The following is a 20,109-nucleotide window of genomic DNA, read 5'->3' as shown; positions in this document are numbered from 1 at the left end:
TTCGTCGCCTCACTGTGATGCGGCCATCAAAGGATGCAGCCCATGAATTCAGACACAGGCATAGTCTGTGTAAAAATTCAATGACTCTTGGGGGGCCCCCCTGGTGGCAGCTTGTGCTTATGCTTCAGGCCAGCTCTGTAAAACCAGATTTATGGATAACCCAGCATACCACTTGCAACTTTATAACACAATCTGATCATTATGTGTGCAGTTATTTTCCTGTGTGAGAAAGATTATTTCCTGCTCATATTAGTGTGCAGGATAACTGTTTGACCAGCTGAAGACTGTTGTTCTGCTTCTTCTCCTTTTAGAAGAGAGTTGTCCTGAAACCCCCACACTTAATTTATGTATTAATGTTAGCCTACTAAACTGCTAAGACAAATGTAAAAAAAAATTAACCAATAAAACAAGTGTAGCAATTTGCACGTTTTATTTGGGTTTGAGTAGAAAATAAGTAAAAGCTAAAAGACACTTGACAGGACAGATTGACAGAACTGTCAAAATTTGTCAATTTATATTTTATTTACCAAACTGACATACAAAACACCTGACAGTTTTATAACCAACAGGGTAATAGTATGAGTCTCCAGAATCATCTTCCTTAAAACACCTTCAGAACCTACAAGCTTGGAAATATAACTCCCAAATATACCATATTAATAAGGATACAGTTCACACAAACACGTTTTATTGATGCAGAGGATCCCCTCCATCACAACCAATGCCTCTGCTTGGTCCTCCCCAGAAGGAGAATCATTGTCCTCCATGTTGAAACAAAACAAATAGGAACTGGTTTGTGATTAAGTCACAAAATGTCATTGAAATATTAATAAATTCTTAAAATCTGTACTGAAAATGTAATATATAACCCTATTCCCTGACAACTAGAGCTAAGAAATCCTATTCATTAACAATAGCTGCTTCAGGGAGAAGGAGCTCAGCTTGTTGTCATGTTTGACTCGCTTTGGCGGAGATCAGTAAAACTGGATAAAAACTCAAAATTCTTGCCCCATAACAGAAAGTTTCCCAATCACATTCGAATGACAGCTCTTAACTGGTCGTAGTTAATACCTTTAATAAGACTTTAGTCCATATAACTTGTGGTTCTTTGCAGAATCCAACATCTTCAGTTCAATTCTAATCACAGAATTTAGGTAGGATTTGTTACTGAAGGACAGTAGCTAATGTCAGAAATTCACTATTATTAAACATTACATTTACGAACTAATATGCTTAATTAAAATTTAAACCAGTTTAATGTCTAAAATTAAGTACCATCTAAAATTCCGTTTTAATATGTTATTAAGTTGGGATGAAAATGAACAATGTCTAAATCAGTAAGAAACTAAAATAGCTATGAGATGCACCAGCAATAGTCTTAAGTGATACTTTTTACTAGATGAATGTATTTTACTGCAACAAAACCTTGAATCGCACCAGCATCTAAATTTCTTAGATTTTTAGCAACATGTATGTTGTAAAAGAAAAACATCAAATTATTTCAGATTATTAGATGATTTAGAATCAATTTTAACAGATTTACAGTAACAATGTGTTTCATTTTCAAACTCAAACACAACTGTCCTCAAATTGAGTTGTTGTCCAAAAGCTCTAAAATAAGTAATCATTTATTTATTGTGTCTATGATTTAAAAGCAAGGGCCTTGTTTACAAAGGCTTATTTAGATAAATGATTTCTCATGCATAAACCAGAAAATGTCTTAATAATGTTAAAAATAATTTACATTGTGAGTGTTTTGATTATCTGCCTCCATGTTGATGTAAAAGACTGTGTGGGTGGAGTAACGGCCTGCCTGGGCTGTGAGTTTCAGGCTGGGCCCTGGACGCGAGCCCAGCATGCAGCTGGTTTCCTCACAACAGGGCAGCTCTCAGAGGCCAGACGGTTTCCTGACTTTGTATAGGAACACAATCAGGACTGGAGGAGGAGGAGGAGGAGGAGGAGTGAAGTGGACAGACATGTTCCCACTGTATTTCTTCTTCGATTTTGGTCTAAAAATAACCGTAGTCTTCTGTGTTTCACATATTTCAGAAACTCAGCTATGTACATACATATATGGAGAGAGAGAGGACCACTTTACAAGACATATTTATTACCATAGCTCCAGCCTTTTCTTAAATGTATATTTTGACCTCTTCTTAGTTCATTTTCCATGTACAAAGATTAAACACATTGAGTGTGAGCTGCTGGTTGGATAATATAAATCAATTTCAGACCTCATGACTTCATTCTTTCCAACTTTATAAAATCTTATAGCATTACTTAACGATACATATTGCACAATTGTTTTTCGAATTTTTTAAACAGCTCAAAGACTAAGTCATCTTTTGATGGGAATTCATTTTTTGTTTTTTGCTGAAACATCTGGTGTATTATCCTGATGAGCTGCTGGAATGTAAAGGCTAAGGAAACTACAGCTTTTTGTTCCTGATCAATCGAAAGGTCGTGAAAGAGCTTGTTTTACATCAGATCACAGTTTTAACATTGAAAGGTAAAGGACAGAAAAGAGGTTTATAAAATTAAAGCAGAGCACCAGGCAGAGATATGCTTCCTGCCAGCTGTATTTTAAAGATGCGGAAGAACAACATAATTTTAGCCTCTGGTTACCATTTCACCAACACTGTCTGCCTATCAAATATTGACTGTGCTGTTGAGAGAGCATTTATTATTCATTGTTCGGCTTGAACCAAATGTTTTAATTCCCGGGTGATCAAACTTCCTGAACTCTTCACATCAGTCCTCATCCTCTCTATCCATTATCCTTAATAATAAAAAAAAAACAATTAAGAGTTTATACTCTGAGGCCCCTGTCATATATTCATACAGGGGTTGGACAATGAAACTGAAACACCTGTCATTTTAGTGTGGGAGGTTTCAAGGCTAAATTGGACCAGCCTGGTAGCCAGTCTTCATTGATTGCACATTGCACCAGTAAGAGCAGAGTGTGAAGGTTCAATTAGCAGGGTAAGAGCACAGCTTTGCTCAAAATATTGAAATGCACACAACATTATGGGTGACATACCAGAGTTCAAAAGAGGACACATTGTTGGTGCACGTCTTGCTGGCGCATCTGTGAGCAAGACAGCAAGTCGTTGTGATGTATCAAGAGCCACGGTATCCAGGGTAATGCCAGCATACCACCAAGAAGGACGAACCACATCTAACAGGATTAACTGTGGATGCAAGAGGAAGCTGTCTGAAAGGGATGTTCGGTGCTAACCCGGATTGTATCCAAAAAACATAAAACCACGGCTGCCCAAATCACGGCAGAATTAAATGTGCACCTCAACTCTCCTGTTTCCACCAGAACTGTCCGTCGGGAGCTCCACAGGGTCAATATACAGGTCCTTCTCAAAATATTAGCATATTGTGATAAAGTTCATTATTTTCCATAATGTAATGATGAAAATTTAACATTCATATATTTTAGATTCATTGCACACTAACTGAAATATTTCAGGTCTTTTATTGTCTTAATACAGATGATTTTGGCATACAGCTCATGCAAATCCAAAATTCCTATCTCACAAAATTAGCATATCATTAAAAGGGTCTCTAAACGAGCTATGAACCTAATCATCTGAATCAACGAGTTAACTCTAAACACCTGCAAAAGATTCCTGAGGCCTTTAAAACTCCCAGCCTGGTTCATCACTCAAAACCCCAATCATGGGTAAGACTGCCGACCTGACTGCTGTCCAGAAGGCCACTATTGACACCCTCAAGCAAGAGGGTAAGACACAGAAAGAAATTTCTGAACGAATAGGCTGTTCCCAGAGTGCTGTATCAAGGCACCTCAGTGGGAAGTCTGTGGGAAGGAAAAAGTGTGGCAGAAAACGCTGCACAACGAGAAGAGGTGACCGGACCCTGAGGAAGATTGTGGAGAAGGGCCGATTCCAGACCTTGGGGGACCTGCGGAAGCAGTGGACTGAGTCTGGAGTAGAAACATCCAGAGCCACCGTGCACAGGCGTGTGCAGGAAATGGGCTACAGGTGCCACATTCCCCAGGTCAAGCCAATTTTGAACCAGAAACAGTGACAGAAGCGCCTGACCTGGGCTACAGAGAAGCAGCACTGGACTGTTGCTCAGTGGTCCAAAGTACTTTTTTCGGATGAAAGCAAATTCTGCATGTCATTCGGAAATCAAGGTGCCAAAGTCTGGAGGAAGACTGGGGAGAAGGAAATGCCAAAATGCCAGAAGTCCAGTGTCAAGTACCCACAGTCAGTGATGGTCTGGGGTGCCGTGTCAGCTGCTGATGTTGGTCCACTGTGTTTTATCAAGGGCAGGGTCAATGCAGCTAGCTATCAGGAGATTTTGGAGCACTTCATGCTTCCATCTGCTGAAAAGCTTTATGGAGATGAAGATTTCATTTTTCAGCACGACCTGGCACCTGCTCACAGTGCCAAAACCACTGGTAAATGGTTTACTGACCATGGTATCACTGTGCTCAATTGGCCTGCCAACTCTCCTGACCTGAACCCCATAGAGAATCTGTGGGATATTGTGAAGAGAACGTTGAGAGACTCAACACCCAACGCTCTGGATGAGCTAAAGGCCGCTATCGAAGCATCCTGGGCCTCCATAAGACCTCAGCAGTGCCACAGGCTGATTGCCTCCATGCCACGCCGCATTGAAGCAGTCATTTCTGCAAAAGGATTCCCGACCAAGTATTGAGTGCATAACTGTACATGATTATTTGAAGGGTGACGTTTTTTGTATTAAAAACACTTTTCTTTTATTGGTCGGATGAAATATGCTAATTTTGTGAGATAGGAATTTTGGGTTTTCATGAGCTGTATGCCAAAATCATCCGTATTAAGACAATAAAAGACCTGAAATATTTCAGTTAGTGTGCAATGAATCTAAAATATATGAATGTTAAATTTTCATCATTACATTATAGAAAATAATGAACTTTATCACAATATGCTAATTTTTTGAGAAGGACCTGTACACGGCCGGGCTGCTATAGCCAAACCTTTGGTCACTCATGCCAATGCCAAACGTCGGTTTCAATGGTGCAAGGAGCGCAAATCTTGGGCTGTGGACAATGTGAAACATGTATTGTTCTCTGATGAGTCCACCTTTACTGTTTTCCTCACATCCGGGAGAGTTACAGTGTGGAGAAGCCCCAAAGAAGCTTACCACCCAGACTGTTGCATGCCCAGAATGGATCAGTGATGGTTTGGGCTGCCATATCATGGCATTCCCTTGGCCCAATACTTGTGCTAGATGGGCGCGTCACTGCCAAGGACTACCGAACCATTCTTGAGGACCATGTGCATCCAATGGTTCAAACATTGTATCCTGAAGGCGGTGCCGTGCATCAGGATGACAATGCACCAATACACACAGCAAGACTGGTGAAAGATTGGTTTGATGAACATGAAAGTGAAGTTGAACATCTCCCATGGCCTGCACAGTCACCAGATCTAAATATTATTGAGCCACTTTGGGGTGTTTTGGAGGAGCCACTTCAGGAAACGTTTTCCTCCACCAGTATCACGTAGTGACCTGGCCACTATCCTGCAAGAAGAATGGCTTAAAATCCCTCTGACCACTGTGCAGGACTTGTATATGTCATTCCTAAGACGAATTGATGCTGTATTGGCCGCAAAAGGAGGCCCTACATCATACTAATAAATTATTGTGGTCTAAAACCAGGTGTTTCAGTTTCATTGTCCAACCCCTGTACGTCTTGTCCAAAAGTCCCTAAAATCGATGTCTGCTTGAAATACAAGAAGCAATCAGCTATTAGAGGAAAGAGCAAATAAATGACTCACCAAAGGTCCAAACCTTTTATGCTCTGAGATGTCAGAGCCATTTTCACAGCCAAAGATAGCTTTATGTAGCTGTAAGCCGTAAAGTATTTCTTATTTATACGTCTCTTCAGTTGATTTTTAAAGAAGACTTTCATGTTGTTTGGAGATAAACTCACTGGACTCTTTCTCCTGAGTGCTTCCAGGGAGGCTCTATACAGTTGACAACTGGGATGTTGCTGGATGGAAATATCCACAGATGCTCAAATTAAAGGCATGCTGTCTTACTGATTAATCAACACATAGGTGAACATGTAGGATGAACATCTGCTTCTAATGTCATGATCAAATTTCTGAAAATTGCTTCTTAGCAAAATCATGATTAGAAATAGTACAAAGTGGGTACCAGAACTGCAACATTTTGAGCCCATGCAGAAGTTGCATAGATTGAACTGAGCAATGATAATGAAACAGACACCCTGTGTATTTCTAAGACCATTGATTAACACTTGGTTTTTTAACAGAACATATACTTAGAGTGGTTCAAGTTCTCTTATTATAGTAATGCTGCTATACGGTTCCAGTCAGAAGGTTACATATACTCATCCTGGTAAGGAGTGTCACAGTCCTTTTAATGAGTAAAATCTTTAGGATGGTGATGCAACACACATTTTGTACAAAAACTAGTTGCACAAGGTTCAATTTTTAAAGGTTTTCTCTAATCTTCACAGGGTCAAGATTATACAAATCTATACATACATCCACACTTCTATTTGGTTAAAAGTCCCTTAGTGAGTTGCAGCTCAACCACATGCTCTTTGCACCCATAGGCAGGATAAGTTCAGGAAATCAGGCCTTGGTGGAGAGTGGCCTGAGAGTGGAGAATCTCATAAATGTATTCAGATTGTTTGGTCTCCTAATCTTTTTAATCATAGTCATCATATTTTCAGTATAGCTGAAGTCAAGCCTTTCCAGACATTTACAGTAATATTCAGCTGCTTTGTCTGTTTTGGAATCATTGACCTGTTAAATCCTCCAGCTGCGGCCAAGTTTATACCATCTAGCTGTTGACTTGAGGTGAAGTAATTCCATCATCACTGGCAACAAAACAGCTCCACAGTATGATGCTACTACCATCATAATTGTTCTTAGGATTAAAACCCTCACCTGGACTCCACCCAACATTACCCTTGTCATTGAGGTCAGATTGCATGACCTGTCTTTAGTCTGACCATAAATCTTTTCTCTAGAATACATTTGGCTTGTCTATGTAGATTGTAGATAGATGTAAATTTCAATCAGGCTTTAAGGTGTGAAATTTGCAATAGGTGTGTCTTTATGGGACGCACCCTCTCAGTTTATGTTGCTTCACTCCTCATCCAAGCCACTTCACACTCAGCTGCGAACTGCCCCAGCGCATGCTATAGGTCTTGGTTAGAGGGGAGACAGCAGGACCACATCATCTGCAGAAAGAAGAGACAAAATCTCCTGTTCCCTAAACCAGACCCCCTACGGCCCTTGGCTGCGCCTCGAAAGCCTGAACAGGACCGGTGACAAAGGGCAGCCCTGACGGAGTCCACCATGTATCGGAAACAGGTCCAACTTGGCGACGGCAATGTGGACCGTACTCCTGCTCCGCTTGTACAGAGACCAGATGGTCCCTAATAAAGGGCCCCCGACTCCGCACTCCTGGAGCACCCCCCACAGGGCACCACGAGGGACATCGTCAAATGCCTTCTCCAGGTCCACAAAGCACATGTGGACTGGTTGGGCAAACTCCCATGAACCCTCGAGTACCCTGTAGATGGTGTAGAGCTGGTCCAGTGTGCCAGGTCCGGGACAAAAACAACACTGCTCCTCCTGAAGCCGAGGTTCGACTATCGGCTGGACTCTCCTCTTCAATACCCTGGCGTAGGCCTTACCAGGGAGGCTGAGGAATGTGATCCCCCTATAGTTGGAAAACACTCTCTGCTCCCCCTTCTTGTGAAGATGGACCACCAACTCGGTCTGCCAGTCCAGAGGCATTGTCCCTGACCGCCACGCAGTGTTGAAGAGGCCTGTCAGCCATGACAGCCCCACAACATCCAGAGACTTGAGGTATTCGGGGTGGATCTCACCCACCCGCGAAGCCTTGCCACCATGGAGCTTTTTAACCACCTCTGTGACTTCAGCCTGGGTGATGAAAGAGTCCAACTCCGAGTCCTTACTCTCTACTTCCACTAGGGAAGACGTAACGGCAGGATGGATGGATGGATAAATGTCGTATTGCTGCTAATCTGTACTGGATATTCTTTTCTTTGTGTTTGGATGTATAACTATATATACATTTTTAATTAAAAAAAGCCATAACAATGTCATTAAATTGAAAAGATTTTGCCCCTCTAAAAAACAAACAAACAAAAAATGCTGTCCTTTTAAAAGAAATCATTGACTTGGCTCTTTATGACCCCCTGATGCCACTCAAAATAATCTGTAGATCTGTTGACATATCTTCTTAAAGAAAGAAATGGAGTAATTCAGAAATTAGACAATAGGCTTCATGTCATGTTTGAAACAAACTGAAACACTGACATGTAACTGATTTATTTTTCTTTTAGGGCCTCTAAATCTGCCCCCCTCCTCTCTTCCCACCAAAAACACCTGACAGAAGCTGAGACTGTATAGTTCAGAGGCTCTGGATAGAGCCTCATGTTTTATTTGCAGAAAGCGGCCCCATTGTCCCATAAGTCACCTCACACAGCACTCTTCTGCTTCACGCCACACTGAGCCTGTCCCTCTGTGTTAGCATCACCCCCTGCTAAAGCACTTAGCTTGTGTTCTCCATGTCCTCTGTGGTCCAGCCAAACATCCATTTGGAGGTCCTAGGAAACTTTGAAGCTTTTTCACCCACTCACTGAGCGAGGGAGGCGCGGGAGCCTTCGTGACGTTTCTTGAATACTTTGTCCAATAAATTGCTCTCTTCATGAATACATTAAATCTCATGAAATCTGCCAGAGCATCCTTGCTTTCAGCCTGAATCATGAAAAACTGGATTTGTTTCAATTAGGGATCTTAAAAAAAGGATTTTCTACCATTATTGTTTGTGATACTATTAGCCAGTGATAACACCATTTACCCATTTAGTTGCAACATTGTGTATGTCCTCTTTGCTAACATGTGTCAGACATTGTAACCCCTGCTGTGGTGGAGTGAAAGGACAGAAGCAGGTGCAGAAGCAGCTTCTGGAAATCAATTATCCTTCATACTCTATGACAGAGATGTGCATCAAACACACACTGAACTGGTTGGACTTATTGGTAGAAAGCATGAATTATTCCTGGGACATTATTACTTTGTTTTGCAGAAAAGAACTTAACTCAGGTGTTTAATTTTTATGCAATTGCCAAGAGAAAATCTGTTCCTGACATGAAATGGTTTGATATCGTTGATGTCATCACTGCCTTTCACTAGGACACTCTTTAAATCATTTCATGCTGTAAACAAAACTATTAAGAAGGAATATTCATTGCCTATTAATAAACAATATGTTAAACATTAAGAATAATCTATTTCAACAGATGCCAAAAATGTAGAAAAAAATATAACTCAAAACTAAATTTTAATATCATTGGGCTGAGAATTTATTGTCACATTTTGGGTATACTGAATTAAATAAGACTTACCTTTTGTGTCTGCAAAACAGTTCCTCACCAGTTTGAATCTAGTCATGGCACAGATTTTGCTCTGCAAAATTCCAATAATTGTTTAAGAGGGTCAAAAACTGGAAGGTAAAAAGTTATCAACTACAAAAAATGGTGAAACATCAGCTATAGTGTTACATACAGGGCATCAGTAACCATTACATTTATACTCCGTGCCACAAATCTCAAAACACACACCCTAAAGGTTTTTTTTATTTCAAATCAAGACATGGTTTATGGTTTAACACAAACATTATCATGTTTAACTTTACCAGAATGTGGTATTTAATGACAACAACAAAAAAAAAAAACAGTATATAAACTGGAAAAAAAATCATCCCAAAGTATCACCAAGTTAAGAACTAAAATCCAACAAACAGCAAAAGATTAAAATTCCTGCAAGCAATAGCTTAAAAAAATCATAGGATTGTTTATGACATGATTATTCACAATTTGCGTGTCAACCGGGCAGCCAAATTAATATTGTAGTTACAGGCAAGGACAGAAATATATGTCATTATATTTAATGAGTTTTCAGACACTTCTAGCCTTTTTCATAAAAAGGGTTTCTAGCATTATTGGAGACTTCTGGACATTTTGGTGGAGAAGAGTGAATCATTCTTATTATTCTCAACCAGCACCAGATTCCATGAGCTCCTCCCCATTCTGCTGTCATAGGCTGTTGTGTATTTGTCGGATCAATGTGCAGATCAACGCTCTGAGGCAGCATGGTGAGTTGAAGAGTCTTTGCTTTAATAATAATAATAATAAACAAGAACAACTTACACGGGTAAGCCAGACAGTGAAACAGACATGGAGCCAGGAAGCAAGCGGGGTAGCATACAGGGTTAACTGGTGTAACCATTGAGGAACAATGAAAACCAGAAAGCTAATATACTGACGGAAGTGGAGTATGAACCAATGAACAGGGATAAAGGCTGATCAGAAGTAATATGTAGCAGCTGTGAAAGAGGCACTGAAGGAAGGTGATTGATTAACATGACTGCAGGAAGATAACCAAAAAACATCTAAACAACAATGATTAAACTACAGAACAAAAACAAGGGGAACCAGAACTATAAGGAACTATAAATAAATAAATAAACCTAACAGAACTCTAGGAAGAAACACCACCTAAACAGGAGGAATGTAATAAATCTTAAATGAACAGAAAAGCACCTGGCTAAGCAGGCAGTAAACAAAACAAAACAACGACACTGGCTGAGAAGAAAGAAATAAACAAAACAGAAAATTGTGTGTGGCAGATCATGACATCTGCTGCACTCACAAGTGGCCCAGTCCTTGTGTAGTGGTCAACTCAGCTGCTGAAAGAACATAAAAATAAGAGGTACATCCTACATATCTAGACTGCAAAATAATTGTGCATGCAGTTTTTTCCATTATGTGTTCTGGTTCCTTTCCATACTTTTTGCAAATTGTATACAAAACAAATAAGAAAAAATTGATGTTTACAATATTTAATATTTTACAGTGACTTGTTTCAGGCTCACAATAAATATATAAACAAAAAAACTATCTCCTGTCTCCTGCACCAATTTTTACAATTAAATACATATGGCCAGTTAGGCAAACCAGGTGATGATGTAATTTAGTGATTTCTAGGACAGCCAGTAGCTACTTACCTTGCTGAGACGTTGGCAACAGTGGTGTTGACACTAGCACAGCTAGCTGCTACTGGAAGTTAGGAAAGTAGCCCTTTGAGAGTTTCATGAACAAGAGCTTCAGACATTTTGAAATTGTTTATAATCATGTTACTTACTTTGGCTAAATGGAACCATTTAAGCAGATAAATGTAGTGCAGTTCTCAGTGTTGATGTTTCAGAGGATGGTAGTTTACTATGGGTTATTTGTAGCCATCCCAGTAGTAGCTCTACTGGAACTCATTTGCTGTCAGTGTTCACAGAATGGCAAGACCAAAAGAAGTAGCAAAACTATATGTCTACCCTCGTTTGCAATTTATATTCCTGATTAATCAGAAATATCTTTTAACATTTCAAAAATTGTACAATTCCCAATTGATCTAGTAAATCCTTACATGTCAAATTCATGTTTAAAAACTGAAAAAAAGCTAATATTTTATACTCTCAAAATACTTTGAGGGCACATTTTTTTATTGAAATGTGTTACATTTGCAAGTTGGCACTAAAAATAAATGTTGTGAAAAAAGGGGGGTTGGGAATCTTATAATAAATTACAGTGACTACAGAATGTAAAGTTTATAACATTGGCATGAAGACAGAATATTTTGTGTGGTATAGTTGGGTTTCCCTCTTTTACGTTCAAATAAAACAAACCTATTGAGTTTTTGGAGTCACGACCCCTTCAGCAGCTGCTTTAAATGATTTCCTTTCTTTTTCACCTCCTGGTCCAGAAATTCAGAGCTGTTAAAAGAAACAGCTGTCAGTTAGTGTTCTCCACTCATTGACAGAGTGACAAAAGCCACTTATGGGTTAACATTAATAATATGTAAAGAATATAGCCCAACTATTGTTTGAACACACTAACCCCAGTTCATTGCCTCCATCTCTCCAGGATTTTAAAACTATTATGTTTTTTAACAATGACAACAAAATTTGTGCCAGCTGTGACTGCGTTATTTGTTGTTTCACACAAAGCAGAAAACAAAACTATGAGCTAAAAAATGTTCCCAAGGATTTGCCAACTACTGAGGCTGTGTACTTTGTAGCTCTGAAACAAAAACAATCTTTTCTTTTTCCCCCATGGCCACTCTGTAAGTCACTTGGTCTTTCTCACAAGCCTTTTTTCAGAATGTGGAGAATTATCGAGACAGAGATGAGTGTTGAAACACACTTATTTTCAAAGACACAGAAAAAGGCCAAGTCCAAGCATTCCATACAAAAGGAAATTCTGAAAAAGGACCCACTGGGACTGTTTAAATGATAATTTTCTCATGAAGGCAAACCCATTTTCTTCAACATGGGAGGAATGTGCAAACCCCCCCTATCTGAATCAGAAAAAAAAACCAGAGGTAGAGATATCTAAAAGAAAATATAAAACACAAGGTTTAGGAAACGTTAAGATTTAGAGCCTCAATGTATCTGTCATACTATTTTCACAAAATGCAGTAAGTTGGTGGAGAATAAACACTTTCATAACATCCTCCCTTAGAAGTGAGGCCTTTACTTCCTGTTTGTGTACGCAATATGGGACATGGAGGGTTATGCTATTTAAACCAAAGGCCAGTTGATTCCCAGCTAGCAGACGCTGATGGGATCTGCCAGCTCCTCAGGGAGATGAGGAGTGGGTGGGAAAAGGCAGAAAGCAGGAAAAGGAGGAAAAACAAGATGATGCTAAATGGAAAGGAAATGGAAGATAATTATCCTGGAGATGGGTTGTCGTGCAAAACAAAACATCAGATTTGTGCAGCAGTTCTTATCTGAAATACCTGCCTCCAATGTTATAATAGGGTTCAATAGAAATCTCTTTGAAAAAGAATTTAGTTTTTGCCAAGAAAGTAAACAAAAATGATAAATGAGTGAATTTGTGCTCGATAAAAGAAAACTTACAGAAGGAGTTCAACATGCTTGATTTCTTTTTGAATGGTGAGATGAGAAGATCAATATAAGCTTTGTGTCTGGGGATTTTCAGCTGCCAGCGGTGTTATGGGGCTGTTTTTGTGAGAGAAGCTCCCTGTACATCAGCCTGGTCTCACATTAAAATGTGTAACTGGGCCTCTGCTTCCTATGTTAAGTTTCTCATACTGTGAAATGTCTGAGTTGTGTTCTTGGTGTGTGACTGGTTAAAAAGAAAAATGCAAAACAGAAAAACGGTCGATTCAGGCTGAATCTATAAAAACCAGGTCTAATAGATGAGCAAACTTGAAAACATAGTGGTACCCAAAGGGACTTAAATCGTAGGTACCGGGAAAATTTGTAATTAAGGTGCACCAATCTCCCTTTGAATTCCAGCTGTGTGAAATTCCTAATTAACCTGGAATTAATCCTAACAGAGAAGTTCATGGCCGGACCAGAATGGACCGGAGCGCAGCTGAGTGGATGTAGTGTACATCCAGGGGTGTTGCACATTTCTGCTGCTCATGTTTTGAGTGATCGGTATGGCTAGAAACGTGCTAGAAAAGTATATAAACTCAGCCTATTTACCATAGAAAATGGTTGTGTGTTAAAATACCAGTAGAGTGGGCAGAGGTTAAGTAATAACCTGTTAGAGGGATCTAACTTTATGTGGTGATTAACAGCTAACCACCTAATTTAGAAATTATAAAATAAAAACTATTGGAGATCACTGCCAAGTTATCACACAGCCTGAAATTTATTGTACTCTGCAGATTCACTTTTTTATTATTAAATATCACATGTTTTATCCTGACACCCCACAAGTCTGTGATGATTGTATTAGTCACATTGCCAAAGTAGACTTCCCTTGCTCTCACCCGTGGAACAGAGCAGGGCAGCCAAGGTATGTCCCTACTAGTAAGCTACTTGAAGTGGGGAACAGACTGTATCTACCCCCTCTGGGTAATAGTGTCCAACCATTAATTTCCCTTGTGGATTGTTTGAGCCTTGTGTGCCTTGCAGTTCAATTTCTTGGTTTAAAATAACTTAGGGAGACAAGTATCCATGTGACTATTTTGACTTCAACCTATCCTTGTTTCACTTCTCTCAGACAGCCAACTGTGCTACTATTGTGAATTTGTGAAGCTCTGGAAACTCTGGTTTTGATTTTCATGTCTTGCATGTGGGTTTATGCCCGATTTTTTTTTTCACATCCGATTCACTTTAGCAGTTTGAGTACAACCTCTAGGATGTCAACAATCTGATGCCAAAGAGACACTTTCACACAACTGGTCCATAATGAAGGCGACCTCCTGGTTAGCTACGCAGCCTGTTGTTCCAGAGATCATTTATGGGTGTGGTACTCCAAATCTGAAGAACAACCTGACTCTGAGAAAATAGGTGAAACACAGCTCATGTTGGACCAAAGTAAGATGTCTTTCAATATGTACTGAGAGCTGATGGCTCAGAAACTTTGGGCCTTCCTTGTTTTTTTCTTCCCCTTTTTCTTCTATCTACTTAAGACAGGTTAAAACCCCAGATTAACAGACATATACTCATTTGTTTTAATTGCTATAGCAAAGTGCCCTTTAATGATTGTTACCCTTGTCTGAATATCGAGTTTAGGTTTTATTTTCTTTAGTTTCTGATTAATCAGTAGCAAGAAACTAGGTAGGTTTGATTCTTGGTTCATGTTCAATTTGATTCTTCCTCCATAATCTATACTAACAGTAGTCATTTTTCCCCTTTATTGCTCAGAAAATATATAGCTCTCCTCTTCTTTTAAGTACAATTGTTGATTCCATGGAGACATAAAGAATTCATCCTTCAGGCTGGTTGAATATATTATGAGAATAATTTATTTATATAGTTTAAAATTGCTTATCAACACAAGATATTATGAGAAAAGGGCAGGCAGGATGGAGTAGACAGAGACAAGTCTTAAATGATTTAAGACAAAAGGATGGATACTTGTTTTGATAGAATTTTTAGTTTTCAATTAAAAGCCACAGTGTCATGTTGACCTGCATATCTTTAGTATGTGATAGAGCAAGCAACTCAAATTGGGAAAAGGAATGTCTGTTTTTGTTTAAAAAGGTATGTTAAAATACCATGCACAGATTTGTTTGTAACCCTTGAGAAACTGTTAATCCTTGCATTATAGTCATGTTTTAAATGTAACTATTTAACCTTCTTTAGTATCAAAGTTGCCTTCAAACTTTACCTCAGCCATTCACCCTTCTTAAAGGGAACAAGCATGCAACAGGAATGGGAGCTATCTGAAGAGCTCAGAAAGATTTTACATATTCATGTTAAAGGGTTAAGATTGAAGGGACTGTAGATGAGGCAGCCATTCAAGCAACTCCAAGGTAAAGGTACACCACTTTCTAATCCCAGCATCAGTTGTATTTTAAATCATAGAAGGATCCATGGAAGATGACTCAAAAGTATCCCACTATTGACAGAAAACCACAAAACCCAGACTAAAATTAATCAAAAATGATTGTTGACAAACCCCAGTGTTTATGAGAGAATAATTTTTGGACTGATAAAACTGGAGGTTTTTATCCAGTTACATCATGTTTATGTTTCCAGGTGGAAAAGAAAGCTATAAAGAACAGACATCCATACCTACTGTAAAGGGTATTGGTTTTGTTTTGGGGCTGCATTGATGCCTAGAATCTGTGCAGGGCACAAAAATGGCTGAAGACTACCAGGGTTTTGTGGAGTAAACCACACCACCCATTGTCAGAGAGCTCAGCCTCAACCTTTGATCATGCATCCTCCAGCAGGTCAATGACCAAAAACATAAAAGCACTCAAGAATAAGGAAAAATATAATGGATTATTCTTAAATGGCTCTCCTTGAGCCTAGATCTGGTTCATGTGTTTGTCCTACCTTGTAGCTTTGGCATATGGTGGGCCTAATGGTGTGTCAGGTCTGTGAAAAGAGGAAACTTGCTTTAATACCGTAGAGCGCCTACTGAAAGATTTGAAAGTTTCAGTGTGGAGACGCCACTCTTCAAACCCAGTGGCAGTGAGGAGGAGTGGGCAAAACTACCTGCTGGCTCAAGCACAGTGATCACTTGCTGGCAGTGTATGTGTGTAATCTCCTGATGATCTCACATAGCAATCATGAATGTGAACCAGGATCTCATCTGATGCCCAGAAATAAAAAATAGGCTTAACATTTAACAAGTCCTGCATTTATCAGAGAAGTAAGACTTCTGGTCGTGACACTGCGTGAATCTCAGAGAGCATAAATCACCAATCACCAATCTAAACACATATTAAAAACACATTCTCCTGTTCCTGTTCTGCTCTGCAGATCCTGGGCATGGTTTTCATCTCCTGGACAATAACATGGCAGTAAAGAGAAACAGGACCTATTTTAGTACTACTCAGTGACACTTAATCAATTGGTACCAAGTAAACATTAGGTTTCAGCGACACTTTTCATCCTGAAACCAAAGTTTAGAGAGTAGCATTTCTGATTTATTAAAGTGAAAGAACAAAGAGATTAATATTTTATCCCTGAAGGTTTTCAATCATTCATAATATGTTCATTTCCAAGAGAGACCTGTTCAGGCCATCATACAAAATAAAATAGAATTAATTGAAAATAAATATTCAAAAGTTGTAGAATACAATACGTCAAACTAATGTATCAACATTTGGCAGATTAAATCATTAAATGCAAGATTAAATTCTATCTGGGGCCCCATGTATAATCAAATTCAAAACATGAATAAATGATCATTTTCTAATGCTGTGAATGAAAAATCTTACTATAAAATACTGTAGCAGCAATGAAGCTGCAGTGCAAAATTATTTTCCTCCATTGCTTTCTAAACATAATTTACCCTGGTAATTCCTTTAATCTGTCCCTAATAAATGAACACATTAACTCAAAATGAAATAAAAACAGGTTGCAGTTTAAAGCTGTGGACATTCAGAAGACGTAAGAGTGCAGAAGCAGTGAGCAGAACTAATTTAATCAAATATTAAACCTAGTTCTGGGACTCGCCTGAGCAGCTCAAGATATCAGGAGAATTGTCCCAAAGCATTATGAGAGCTGACAAGATACAGACCTGTTTAATCGTCATGATTCATACATTTTAAAATGTTATCAATTCATAAACATATGAATCTAGTTCAGTCATGTTACAGTGTAATGCGTGTCTTGTTTCTGACTAACTCATTAGCTTTCACACGAGCCAGCACTACAAAAAGGAATTTTAAAGATATTACATTTTATTCAAGCATAACTTTATAAAGGAGATCTTCAATACTAGTTGGATTCTAACATAAAATCTTTTTTTGGGTACAAATATGTTGATCAGAATTTAACTCTCATTCGTTGTGTGTTTGTCCAGCAGAAAGCAGTAAGGCTCATATGTTCATATGGATTGAATTATGAAAAAATATATCAATTTACTAGAAGTTAGGAGCTGTCATAATACTTGTGGTTGACAGTAGAAATGAGCTCTAACTAGCTTAGCACCAGCACTAATGCTACAGTCAAACATGCTAGCTATAGGCACATGTTAGCTGCAGCTGTACGGTTCTGTAAAAAACATTTCCCCTTACATATTGCTTCTGTTTTTGCTTTTTGTCACACTTTAATGTTTTAGATCATCAAACAAATATTAATATCACACAAAGATAGTAAATACAAAAAACTGTTTTCAAATGTTGATTTTATTTGTTAAGGGAAAAAAAGCTATCTAAACCAACCTGGGCCTCTGGGAAAAAGTAAATGTACCTTGTTAAATCATTCATTAAATGTGATTAACCACCTTTTTTTTGAAGATGTGTTTAAAGGGGACATATCATGCAAAATCTAATTTTCTAGCCTTTAAATATATTTTGTTGTGTACTGTAGGAGTGCAGAAATTTTTTTATTTAGTCTCTTCAGCTGTTGCAGAGAAATCTTTATATTCTTTTCAGTCCGTTCAGTTTTCTCCATCCTCTATTACGTTTTTTGAACTGTTACGTCACAATATTTGCTGTGGAACACCTAAATAAAGTCAAGGACTTCCAGCTGATCAATTTCGCTTATCCGCCATTTTTATTTCTTGCTGCAATTTTGTAGTCCAAGCTCAAGTATACAGACACTGAAAGAGGATAAGTTTGGTTTGGTTGTTGGGTGTATTAACCCACACAATTCATTATACCATCCCCCAGCATACAAACCTCTCCGAAATGCCTGGTTAAATTTTATTTTTCGTGGAAATGTTCCCACATCTGTGGGGATATTCCTGTTTGATCAAAGCACTTCAAGGTAGAATTCTTCAACCAAAATTATTCTAAGAGAGCATCAACGACTCATCCAGGACGTCACAGAAGAATGCAACATCTAAGCACTGTAGCCCTTCTTTGTCCCAGTTAAGGTCAGCACTCACGAAGGAAGATTTTGTTATAACTGATGACATACAATACAGACCAAAAATGTGGACACACCTTCTCATTCAAAGAGTTGTCTTTATTTTCATGGCTATGAATATTGTAGCTTCACACTGAAGGCATCAAAACTATGAATTAACACATGTGGAATTATATCCTGAACAAAAATGTGTGAAACAACTGAAAATATGTCTTATATTCTAAGTTCTTCAAAGTAGCCACCTTTTGCTTTGATTACTGCTTTACACACTCTTGGCATTCTGTTGATGAGCTTCAAGAGGTAGTCACCTGAAATGGTTTTCACTTCACAGATGTGTCCTGTCAGATTTAATAAGTGGGATTTCAAGCCTTATAAATGGGGTTGGGAGCATCAGTTGTGTTGTGCAGGAGGTGGATACAGTACATAGCTGATAGTCCTACTGAATAGACTGTTAGAATTTGTATTATGGCAAAAAAAAAGCAGCAAAGTAAAGAAGTCCAAAGTAAAGAGTCCAAGTTTGAGATCTTTGGTTCCAACCACTGTGTCTTTGTGCGGCGCAGAAGAGGTGAACGGATGGACTCTACATGCCTGGTTCCCACCGTGAAGCATGGAAGAGGAGGTGTGATGGTGTGGGGTGCTTTGTTGGTGACACTGTTGGGGATTTATTCAAAATTGAAGGCATACTGAACCAGCATGGCTACCACAGCATCTTGCAGCGGCATGCTATTCCATCCGGTTTGCGTTTAGTTGGACCATCATTTATTTTTCAACAGGACAATGACCCCAAACACACCTCCAGGCTGTGTAAGGGCTATTTGACCAAGAAGGAGAGTGATGGGGTGCTGCGCCAGATGACCTGGCCTCCACAGTCACTGGATCTGAACCCAATCGAGATGGTTTGGGGTGAGCTGGACCGCAGAGTGAAGGCAAAAGGGCCAACAAGTGCTAAGCATCTCTAGGAACTCCTTCAAGACTGTTGGAAAACCATTTCAGGTGACTACCTCTTGAAGCTCATCAACAGAATGCCAAGAGTGTGAGGAGCAGTAATCAAAGCAAAAGGTGGCTACTTTGAAGAACCTAGAATATAAGACATATTTTCAGTTGTTTCACACTTTTTTGTTCAGTATATAATTCCACATGTGTTAATTCATAGTTTTGATGACTTCAGTGTGAAGCTACAATATTCATAGTCATGAAAATAAAGAAAACTCTTTGAATGAGAAGGTGTGTCCAAACTTTTGGTCTTTACTGTATGCTACACATAAAATAGCTCTAAAACATGGCTTAAATCATGACCTTGGTAATGGTAAATGGCCTGCACTTCTATAGGACTTTATCAAGTCCCCAGAGACCCCAAAGCGCTTTACACTACAGTCATCCACCCATTTACACACTGACAGTGGTAAGCTACATTGTAGCCACAGCTGCCCTCTGACAACCATCTGCAGGCAAGGTGAAGTGTCTTGCCCAAGGACACAACGACTGAGACAGAGCCAGCAACCCACCAGTTACAGGATGAACCCCTACCACTGCCGCCACCATCGCCCCACGTTTGTACTGTGATCCTTTTTCATGTGTGACAAAAATGTAATTAGAAAGTTAGGGAAATTATGAAAAGGGGCAAATCTCTTTGAACAAAACCTAATAATCTGATGCTTTGAAGCTCTCAAACAAAACCAGATCTCTTGATTATGGAGAACACTGTGTGAAAGC

This window comes from Girardinichthys multiradiatus, chromosome 4 (genome assembly GCF_021462225.1).
Source record: "Girardinichthys multiradiatus isolate DD_20200921_A chromosome 4, DD_fGirMul_XY1, whole genome shotgun sequence".
NCBI classification, from domain to species: domain Eukaryota; kingdom Metazoa; phylum Chordata; class Actinopteri; order Cyprinodontiformes; family Goodeidae; genus Girardinichthys; species Girardinichthys multiradiatus.
This window is presented reverse-complemented; position numbering follows the sequence as displayed.